This window comes from Lagopus leucura, unplaced genomic scaffold (genome assembly GCF_019238085.1).
Source record: "Lagopus leucura isolate 7727_CA_CO unplaced genomic scaffold, USGS_WTPT01 Super-Scaffold_100029, whole genome shotgun sequence".
Lineage (NCBI taxonomy): Eukaryota > Metazoa > Chordata > Aves > Galliformes > Phasianidae > Lagopus > Lagopus leucura.
This window is the reverse complement of record NW_024962280.1, coordinates 4,609,599-4,619,809: the sequence shown is the minus strand read 5'-3', so window position 1 is coordinate 4,619,809 and position 10,211 is coordinate 4,609,599. Positions and strand designations below refer to the sequence as shown.

General features: G+C 45.8%; 1 long non-coding RNA gene across 1 annotated transcript; it reads right to left on the bottom strand.

Moving 5' to 3' along the window:
• Positions 1–248: 248 nt before the first annotated feature.
• On the bottom strand, positions 249–9,127 carry LOC122185492. The gene is made up of 6 exons (XR_006180884.1): positions 8,919–9,127; positions 8,405–8,508; positions 8,089–8,201; positions 2,733–2,855; positions 1,722–1,822; positions 249–507 (listed from the first exon to the last, which is right to left on the bottom strand). It is a non-coding gene; the product is annotated as an uncharacterized LOC122185492 (long non-coding RNA).
• Positions 9,128–10,211: the final 1,084 nt, after the last annotated feature.

The following is a 10,211-nucleotide window of genomic DNA, read 5'->3' as shown; positions in this document are numbered from 1 at the left end:
AGCCTTGTTTGTGTGTCCATGCTCTGTGTGCATGACCTTCTCTTCCTTGATATCTGATAAATGCTGACTACATTTGCTTGCACTGGATAATGCACGATGCCTGCACAAGCGCTGTTGCTCTCTCCAGGACAGGCAGCTGAGCTCACGTCCCTCATTTTGCTCTATAAACAGATTTTATGTGCTAATAGATGATATGTTTGAAATCAGTTTCATCCAGTGCATATCCTAGTTCTATTTTCATACCTGTTTGCCTTTCCCTCGCGCTCAGAAGCCTCCTTGGATCAGGACCACATGCTATTTTGTTTGTCTCCAGGAACAGCACGTGTTCTCTGCTTGCTTTTAATTCCTTCTTTGGCACAAGTCCAGCTGCATTTCTTTCTTTCATAAGAGTTGCATAAATCTCCAGCAGCATGTCACAAACATACCCCAGGACTGCCTTTTACTCCTCACATAAGTTTAACTTTTTTTCCACCCTAGTTTTCTGCAGCATTTCAAAGTGTTCATCAGCTGTTCAACAACAAGAGAGGGAAAAAAAAAAAAAGAAAAACAAATAGAAATGCTACAATCTCCCCTTTAAAACTGCTTTTATAAAACTTTTGATCATTATTACTTTGTTTCTGGCTGTATGTAAACGAGCCAACACTAAATACTTCCATCTTGACCTTCATTTGTTAAGGGAGAAATTATATTAAACTGCTGTGCTTCATAGTAAGACAGCCCAGAGATGCAGGAGAGGCAGAGCTCCTCAAGGGGGCAACACGCCTTGTAATGAGAGATTTAAACCATCAGTAATCATTGGTGTAAATAGAAAACGGTCTCTCCCACAAACACAGGTGCGGTGCAATTGAGCTGCGGGATTCAGAGCGCGGTAGAGAAATGCAGAAAAAGGTTTTTCGCTATTAACCCAGGCACAACTTTGCAGCTGAAATGCAGACTGAGGTGTGTGAATTATTGTCTGCTAATTCACACGACAGCCAGCAGAGGGAGCGTTTAAAACAAAGACTCACGTGGAAACGCGCAGCGTGTTTTGAAAACAGGAGAAATGCGGCGTTGCAGCAGGAACTGCGCCAAGACTTGTGTCTGCCCAGCCCCTGAGTCACGAATTTACACATGGATGATGTGCAGAGTTCATGATCTGAGCTTGCTCTGAGATTTCTTGCAAAAACCAGAACCAAACCAGTGCCATTCTTCCATTGGAGTCTGATTTTCTTTCAGACCTTGGCAGATCATGAGGATTTTTTCAACTCCAGTCCCTGATAGTTCAGATTTGCAAGCCAGTTGTGATGTGTGCAGCCATCTGGGTCTCTTGTTTGCTGTCTGTGCATCTTGTGATCCTGCAGGACCAAAAGGGTGGGTGCACCAAGGGGAGGCTGCCTCGCTGCTCCCAGGATGGAGCTGCCTGGTTGTGTAGCACTGCATTTTCAGGGCCTTAATTGCCTTCACATGCAATGATATAAGAACGGATGCATGGAAATAAGACAGCAGTGTCTCCCAAATCTACAAAGAGAAGTGAGTGGCCCTGGAAGTGGTTGCATTCCAACCCCCAAGGGTAACCTAGGGAAACTGGGCTATTTCTGCTTTTCCGTGCTGTGTGAGGCAGCTGGCTGCAAGTGCAAGGGCCCTTCCAAGAGTCCCACTACCAAAGCAGCCCATGGCAGCCAGCATCACCTGGTGTTGTCAGTAGTGGGGCTGAGGGTTGTTTTAGCCATCAGATGAGTTACCTTTGATGCTTTTCACTCCAGCCACATGTACACGCTCTGCGTTGCATTAACAGCTATCACATCATCTGCTCCAGCACCTCCATTCCCAGCATGCAAACATGCTGCGGGTTGTAAAACACACTTTCAGTATCTACTTACATGGTTTCACAACATCCTTCCTCCACCAAAAAGAATCCAAAAAACGGTGCTGAAAAGATTAATTAGAGAGCACCCTGTGGATTTAACTGTGGATGATTATCACACACACGGGACGTCCTGCACAGAAAGACCCTCTCTGAGCACAGACCCATCTCCGCTGCATGTTGTCCAACTCCACCAACTCCACAGCAGAGCACTGTGAGCCAGTGACAGAGCTGCAGAGGTGAAGGTGGCCGTGCAATCATATGGTTTACCCTGAACAATGCGGCCACTGGTGAAACAGAAGCTTCCAGACAACATCTATCTTTAAGCATGCTCTAAGGAACCACTTATTGTAAGTATGTACATACATACATGCACTATATGTGTTGCAACAGTAACAAACCTAGAACCACTTCCTTAAGGATTATAGACTGATTCTTGGTTTATAATACTTCTTTCACTCCAAATAAGGTGAGACTGTTAGCATAAATTTGGCTTCTTCCCACCTATTTCAGCGAGTGCCATCAGCCTGATTTTTTAGGCTGGTAATCTTCTCACCTGATGGCATTTCCAAGGGAGTTTCTGGGTTTGAGCAAGAACTAAAAGAGATGTCACCTTGAGGCAGGTGCAAGTTCATACTTATATCAGCTACCCATCCCAGTTTTTAAGGCCTTCCTAATGTACATTCTAATTGTAATGTATTTCTTGGCATTGCTTTGAAATACACCTTTATCCTCAGCAGAGACCACTCTGCTCTCTTCTGCCTGCTTAGAACAGTATCACCTGAGCTGTGAAAAGCAGGGGACCTGCTATTTGCATGTTAGCCCACCAAAGCAAACTCAGCTTCATGCTCTTCCTCCTGACACTTCCTCAACAGGCTTGTTTACTCACTCTGTAATCAGCAAAGGGCAGCTTGGTTAACTCAGCTCCAATCCGTCACTCTACTTGCAGGTGTCCGCCTCAGCCTGACCCCATGTGACTCAGTATGCAGAGCTGGAAGCAAAACCAGCTGGCCTGTGAAGCAAGTCAGGACATAGAAATCATTAAAAGTTAATATCAGTACCAGGATTTGTAATCAAATTTCTGTTTTCCAGCTGAAAAACTAGTTAAGGCAGAAGGTGCTTTTCCTGTTAATGCCTAAACCTTTCTGTGAGCAGCACTGCTGTCAGTCTCAGGATCCAGGAGACTGTCACTGCAGGAGAAGGTTTAAAAACCAACACCAGAAGCACGAGTGGGATTGAGCTGCGCTGAGCTCTCCCACCAGCAGCATGGGACCTGGCGCAATGGGAGGCTGAGGATGTTTACCACAGGTTGGAGAGGGGAATTCCACCTCCCAATATCGCTGTTAGTTTCTCAGCAATGCTTGTACAAGTGCCAAGTCTCTATGAGCTCTGATGCAGAGCTGTGAGGGTGTTGGCTTGCTCTCTATTGAACCTACAAGCTGAGGCTGGTGCAGGAGCAGTTCTTGCACTCCTCTGCATGTACCCACCTAAGCCCAGCCCTGCACAGGGCAGCTCATCTCACTGTCAGCAGTTTGTTCAAGCAAGGTTCCTGATTTCTGCTGTTTTTCTCCTTGACTGTTCACAACACTGAAAATGCTCCAAGCCTGGCAGCATTGGAAGCCCTCCGAAAGTACCCTACTCCTCACAGCAGCTGGAGAGACTTCACTAATCGTTAAGGAAGAAATTATCAGCACATTCAGACTTTAGCTACAGCCTGCTGCAGCCAAGAGAAAGCCTGTTTGTTTTAGGAGCTGTGGGTCTGCAGCTGACGGAGTCCCCAGACCGAGCAGCCAGCTGTTCCCAGCCATGGGGCACGTGAGGACCTGGGGTCTCCTCAGCTTTGTCACTGTGAGGGAGCAGCAGGAACACAAGAAACTCAGGCTTCTGCCGGTGCACGGATAATTACCTCATCTAATCTGCGTGTGAAGGAGCCCCTGGCACCAGCACAAGGCGAGCAGTGCTTGGAACAATAGAAACAGACTGGGATCTTGCCATAACCTTTCCCAACAGGCGAACTGCAGTGCAGGCAGGTATGTTCAAAGCATTCTGACCTGTTGCTTTCCCAGAGACCAATAAAACAATCAGGAAAACTCAGAAGAAAACAGGCCTGTTGTTTGGTTATCTGCTCAGCCCTATCACTAGGCTTGTTTCCCCGAACTGCTCATAAAGAAATGAGCCCTCAGTGAAGCAGGAATACTTCCCAGGTGACACGAGGCTGGTGGCCGAGCATGGGCAGCTGGCTGCAGCCCCTGTGTGCACATACACCCAGCCATGGGCCCTCCTGGAGCTGCATCCCTCCTCCAGAGTAATGGCAAAGAACCCTTGGGTGATTGTATCAGTCAGGTAAGTTTTGTTTCCCCTGAGCGAAGAAAGTTTCATTTATGTTTTTGCTCTCATCTATCTTGAGCAATAAACATTAAGTGAAATGAGTCCAGCAGGGCAAAGTCGGCAGGCTTATCCAGCCTTTTATACTTCCCGTTAGGACACAGAATCAGAATCACAGAATCACAGAATCACCCGGGTTGGAAGGGACCCCAAGGATCATGTAGTTCCAACCCCCCTGCCTAGCAGGGCCACCAAACATACACATTCAGATCAGGTTGCCCAGGACCCCGTCCAACCTGGCCTTAAACACGTCCAAGGACGGGGCATCCACAACCTCCCTGGGCAGCCCGTTCCAGGGCCTAACCACTCTCCTAGTAAAGAACTTCCCCCTAACATCCAACCTAAATCTTCCCTCCTTCAACTTGGATCCATTTCCCCTAGTCCTGCTGTTGTCAGCCCTTTTGAAGAGTTTACTCCCCTCCTGGGTGTAGGTTCCCTTCAGGTATTGATAGGCTGCAAGGACCAACAGAAACAGGCGAAATGTTGCAATCCAACAGCACGCAGTGAGATATCGCCACTCCTGGCAGGCTCCAGCTAGCCAAAAAGTTGCCATTTCTCCAGTTCAATCTGTTTTACTGCTGCAGAGTTGCCAGCCTTCCTGTTTGTCATCACACATCGAGGCATAGCACGTCACCAGTGAGCTGGGCCTGTCTCGATTCTCCTTTGTTCTTCTTTTTTCCACATGTACCCCTTTGGGCCTTAGACATCTATTTTCTGTGGAACTCCTCCTCGCACAGGTAGAGAGAAGGTTTAAACTGAAGGTGAGCAGGACTTCTGTCAGGTCTTTGCAATAAGGAAACAGCAACTCCTTCCTGCAATAGTGTTTCTATCAGAGATCATGAGATGTCTTTTAAAGGTGTTATGCATGCACTTACATGACTCACATATATTCTCACCATAAGGAAGGCCATGCAGCTTAGTGGTATGAGAATCAAGCATTCTTGGATCCTCGCTGGCAAAGCCAGTAACCTGACTTTGCAGACTTTACAGGGTTAATACCATCTCAGCCTATTTTATCTTTGCTGATTTTCTCCTCAGACTGTATTGCAGGGAAATAACCACAGGAATTTGGCAGCTGTGTTCAACACTGGTGCATTCTTGCCTTTTCAACTTACTGTAACTGCACGCTGAGTCAGAATTTTGCTTTTTATGATGGTCTATTTTATCTTGGGAATGAAGAGCAAGGGAAGTTTGTCTTCCGTCTAAGTTTGCTCCTTGAAGGACACCAGCAGCGTGTCTCACAAGCACATGCTCCCCACACTGGTACCTGCGTGTGTGGTAGGATGGATGCATTCAGATCAGTTGAACATCACCTGGGAGGGAAGGGAGGAGAAGGGCCCCAGCGTTCAGCCCTGGTATGCACTGCTCAAAGACCCACAGACCTCATTTATACACAGTAACTTCCAAGGTGTGCCAAGCCAAGCATAAATCATCTCGGTACCCACAAACATTTGAAGCTTGAATAATGTTTGCTCTCCAGCTGAGACTCTGTTTACCAAGAGGTTCTCAGTACAGTGACATCTTCCTTTTCTTTCCTTACACAATTAGGTGCACAACTTGCTCATCCCAATTAATTTAGTCTTTTGAGAAAAATAAAATCCATATATGAAATCTAATAGCGCAGGTAGATCTGGGGGGATTAACAATATGAAGGAGAACATTGTCAAGCATATAATGATATTTTGTGGTATGCTTGCTACAGCTAATGCTTTTAATTGCATTTTCCAGTTTAATTCTAGTAGCCAAAGGCTCAATGCACAAGGCAAATAAAAGACAGGATAATTGGCATGCCCAAGTGCCTCTTCTCAACATAAATCAGGCAGGCAGCAAATATGAATTGAGCAAAGAGATCACTCCATTGCAGTTTAATTCTCTCAAGATTTTGCCAAAATTGATTTCACACAGCAGGGTGGAAAAAGAGGCTTGGGAAGTGCATCCCGAATGTCAAGAAGGACTGAAGCCACAGTATCCCCTTCCACATCAGCATCTCACACTAGTGTGAGAAAGCTCATAACAGGCAGATCGAGGAGGAATAGCAATTGGGCAGAGCCATCTTGGTGGGTGTACTTTTCTATTCCCAACATTTGTCAGAAATTGATGGGGAATCTGCATTAAGAAAGCTCCTTCCTTGATTGTAGGTGAAATTGGTATAAGGTTTTTGAACCAAAGGCCTTCCTACAAACCCAGCAGCAACACATTTGCCCATCTGTGCTCAGCTGTTTTCTTCGGACATCAGCCCTGCACCTCCTGCAGAAGTGAACCATCACACAATTTCCACTGGTGCTGCACAGCACTCTGTACGCACACAGGAGTGCATTTGGAGTGTAAACTCTCTATGGTTAGGATAGTCCTTATGGGTTTAAACATACAAATGCATTGCCACAGCTGTGTTCCTAAATCCATGTCAGTTGCAAGGTGAAATAAACAGAAAATATACACATTTTTCCTTGAGCCTAGGTGGCTTTTTTTTCCTTCCTACTAGATCTGCACTTCTCACCAGAGTAAATAACTTTGAAAGTGCCAGCATTCATGGTGACAGAGCAATTTGCTCATCTGCCTGAGTCTTGTGTATGAAGACAAAGTAAGCAGCTATTTATCAACACTGCAAAGCTTCCAGGGTTTCTTTGGGAAAGCCTGATTCCCCAGGGCTCTGTGCAGCAGCTGCAACACAGCTGGTCACCTTTTCTGCTGGCATTATTTCAAATATTTCTGTTAATTCTGAGAGAGCTTCACTTTTAATGCTGGTAGACAGTTGACCCAACTGTGTGTGCATTGCATTCAGAGTTCCAAAAGCCTGGCAGCTGTTCAGCAGGTTTTCAAGCATTTTTGCTGACTATAAAGAAAACATGCCTGTATTTGGCTTCTCCACAGACTATTTGGCCTTCCAGCCTAACAAAACACTACAGCGGTGTTGTTAATCACATCTAGTTTTGGAAAGCCACACTGCTTAGTACAGTGTTTCCAGGCTGTCCGCCATAAAACAAGCTTGTTCCTGCTGCACTTCATGTGAATTTGGGTATTAATTGGAATGAGGGCAGGATTGAATCCAACGTGCCATCCCAAAGATATCTGCACACATTTCAAACCCCAAAACCATCAGCTGTAACAACAAAACTTTTGTGGAAATTCCAGGCAGGGAGAGAAGCACCAAATGAATTACTTGTTGTGGGTGTGCATGCAGTGCTGGCACAGGGCAAGGAAAGGCATTTCAGGGGAAACCATGGGAGCAAGCAGCTGGGAGCCACACAGCAGGCTCCTTCAGCATCAACAGGTCATTCCTTCTACTCTGTGTCAGCATACAGGTGTGCTCTGCAGTGACAGGGCTCCTGCAACAACTCACTCTCTCCACCAGCTCCCAAAGGGTGTGATGTTTCTCACCAGCCTGAAGGTAATCCCTTTAGCTGGCTGTGTCTCTGAGCACAAAGCACACCTCTGCATTGCTTCTGTGGTTCTGCAGGGGATGTCTACATAGTGGGGTCTTTGTGCATGTGCCTGCTGGTGCCTCCAGTGCACAGACATCTTTGCTCCCCTGTTCATTTAGCTTACAATCTTCAGTTCAAAGTAGCACTACCATAAGCACTACTTTACAGTCAAAAAGTGGTGTTGCAAAGGATGAAATCCAGCTGTTCGACGTTCATCCAGTGTCAGAGATTTCACAACACTTGGTGTGCAAGTTATGACTCGGTTTTTACAGCTGCCAGGAGCACAGCCCAAGCATCAAGCTGTTTTCCCTCCACTCAGAGCACTCACAACACGGAGCAGAGTTGCAGGGAAGTGCATTGCCATGACTGGGAATAAAAGCTTCAGACATAAATATTTTGCTTTTGGAAAAGTGGATTTCACAAACAGATAACGCATACCTTAAAAATGCTCCTCGGGCCGTACAAATGTTCATTTCCTGGCAACATTCAGCTGTGCTGCCGACCCAGCGAAGCACGATGCTGACCACCAGCTGACCTTTCACTGATGCTGTCTGCGTAGGATAAAGGACAGATACTCCTGCAGCTACACAAAACTGGTGATGCTGTTAGATTAATATGGTGTCTTAAGCAGTATGCAACCTTTACCTTAAGCCTTTAGCTCGAGATAATGCTTTATTGTGTTCAACATTTCTGCCCAGAAAACACATCTCAATCCAGATCACTTGGAACTTAAAGCCCCCTTGTTTCCTCTTACCTTCACAGGATTCACCTTCTGCAGTAACTGCTGAGACCCCACCAAAGAGCAGAAATTAGGGAGAAATTTTGGAAGCCAGCTTGGACATGATGCTTTCTATCGGCCTGAATGTGAGAAAAAGATAAAGGTGAATGCAATAGATGTTATAAAGACTGCATAGTCTGCAGGTACTGTAAGCCCATGCTGAACATACATCAAGCCTCTGCACCAGCAAAGTAACCTGATGGCAATTTTGGAGAGCTGCGTGCTCACCAAACACTGAGCTGCCTTTATCTGAAATATACTGTCTATGTTAAGGAATTTAAATACCAGGTGTCTTATGTGCTGAACAGACAGCTGATTCAACTACAGCAGTACTCCATCAGGGATGAATATCATCATGGGTATGTAAAACACATTAAGCAAAATTGTGCTAAATGCAGCAAAACTGAGGATTACTGTACATTGTGTACAGGTATTCAGATATATATGTGTGTTTAATGGTAGCTGTACATTCACCCATGCACATTCATACCTATGCAGACATGGAAGCTTTAAGTTTGGAGCAGTGCCATGTACGTTATCCGATTAGTCAATGTATTGAGTAATTCTCACACACACACACACAAAAGGTTTGTCAAAGCTTCAATAATTCAGTCTTAAAACTCAGTTCTCTCAAAGTGCTCTTCAAGCATGAATTCTTCATAATCTGCCTGTGGAGGAAATGGGTGCTGAGATTTCTTCCGCCTGGTGGTCCCCTGGAAGACAGAGACACTCTGTGGTAGGAAGGCTGAATGGTGTGGCTGAAGTTAGAGAAAAACCACCCAGAGAGGAGCCCAGGGAGCACTCTGGAGTGCTGGGCTCGCAGATCTGTCCCAGAGCACACACCTTCATCAGCTGGATGCAGTTGGTGTCTAAAGAAACAACTGCTAGATCAAGCATCCATGAGAATGATTTCTTCTCCTTCCGTCATGAGCGGTGGCAGGAGCTGTAGGGCTTGAGAATGTCAACCCAAGGACATCTCACACCTGGGCTGTCCCTAAGGAGGGAAGGGACAGACCCAGTAACACACACATCAGAGTGGAGGTAGAGCACTGCTAACCTACATCAGGACTTACATCAGGACTCCTATATACGTTGGTCCTGCTCTGTAAGGAGCCTGAATTCCGTGGCAGGCAGAGATACTCATCTGGTGGAGAGCAAGGGATTTCTCTGTGAGCCCCACCAGATGGAAAGTCATTGAGCTCAGGAACTGCACTGGGAATTGACAGACTTCTTTCAAAACAACCACAGTGCCAAATCTCCAGGCAGGAAGCCAGGCTTGAAAAGGGATTTTTTTTAACAATGTGCTCTCATCTGCTTTTTCCTCTTAGCAAAACTTCCTCACTTGCCAGTTTATATCTCCTGCTGCCATAGCTTCCCTCCAGGTTCAGATCTCAGCTCCTGCCCTCGTCTCTGTGCACGTTTATAAGTTGAACGCTTTGCAGAAAACTTCAGAGGACTGCATTGTTCTGCTAATTGATTATAAGCGTGTTATCTGCAATCTGCTGTCCCTGCCTAGCTATTGTGCTCCCTTGGGAATGAAACACAAATTATTTATTTGGAATAAGTGCATGTTACGCTTATAACAAGATAAGCACCAAAAAATTACAAATTAGAAACGTCATTTCTCTCTTCACAATGTTCAAGCTAGGAATATAAGCACTTGTACAATACATGCATGCATATAGTGAAGGCACATATGCAGGATCCATCTGATTTGCCAAACCTGTATGCCTCAGTTTTCTGGACTATGTGTGCAAATCCCAAATAATCTGACTCCTGCTGA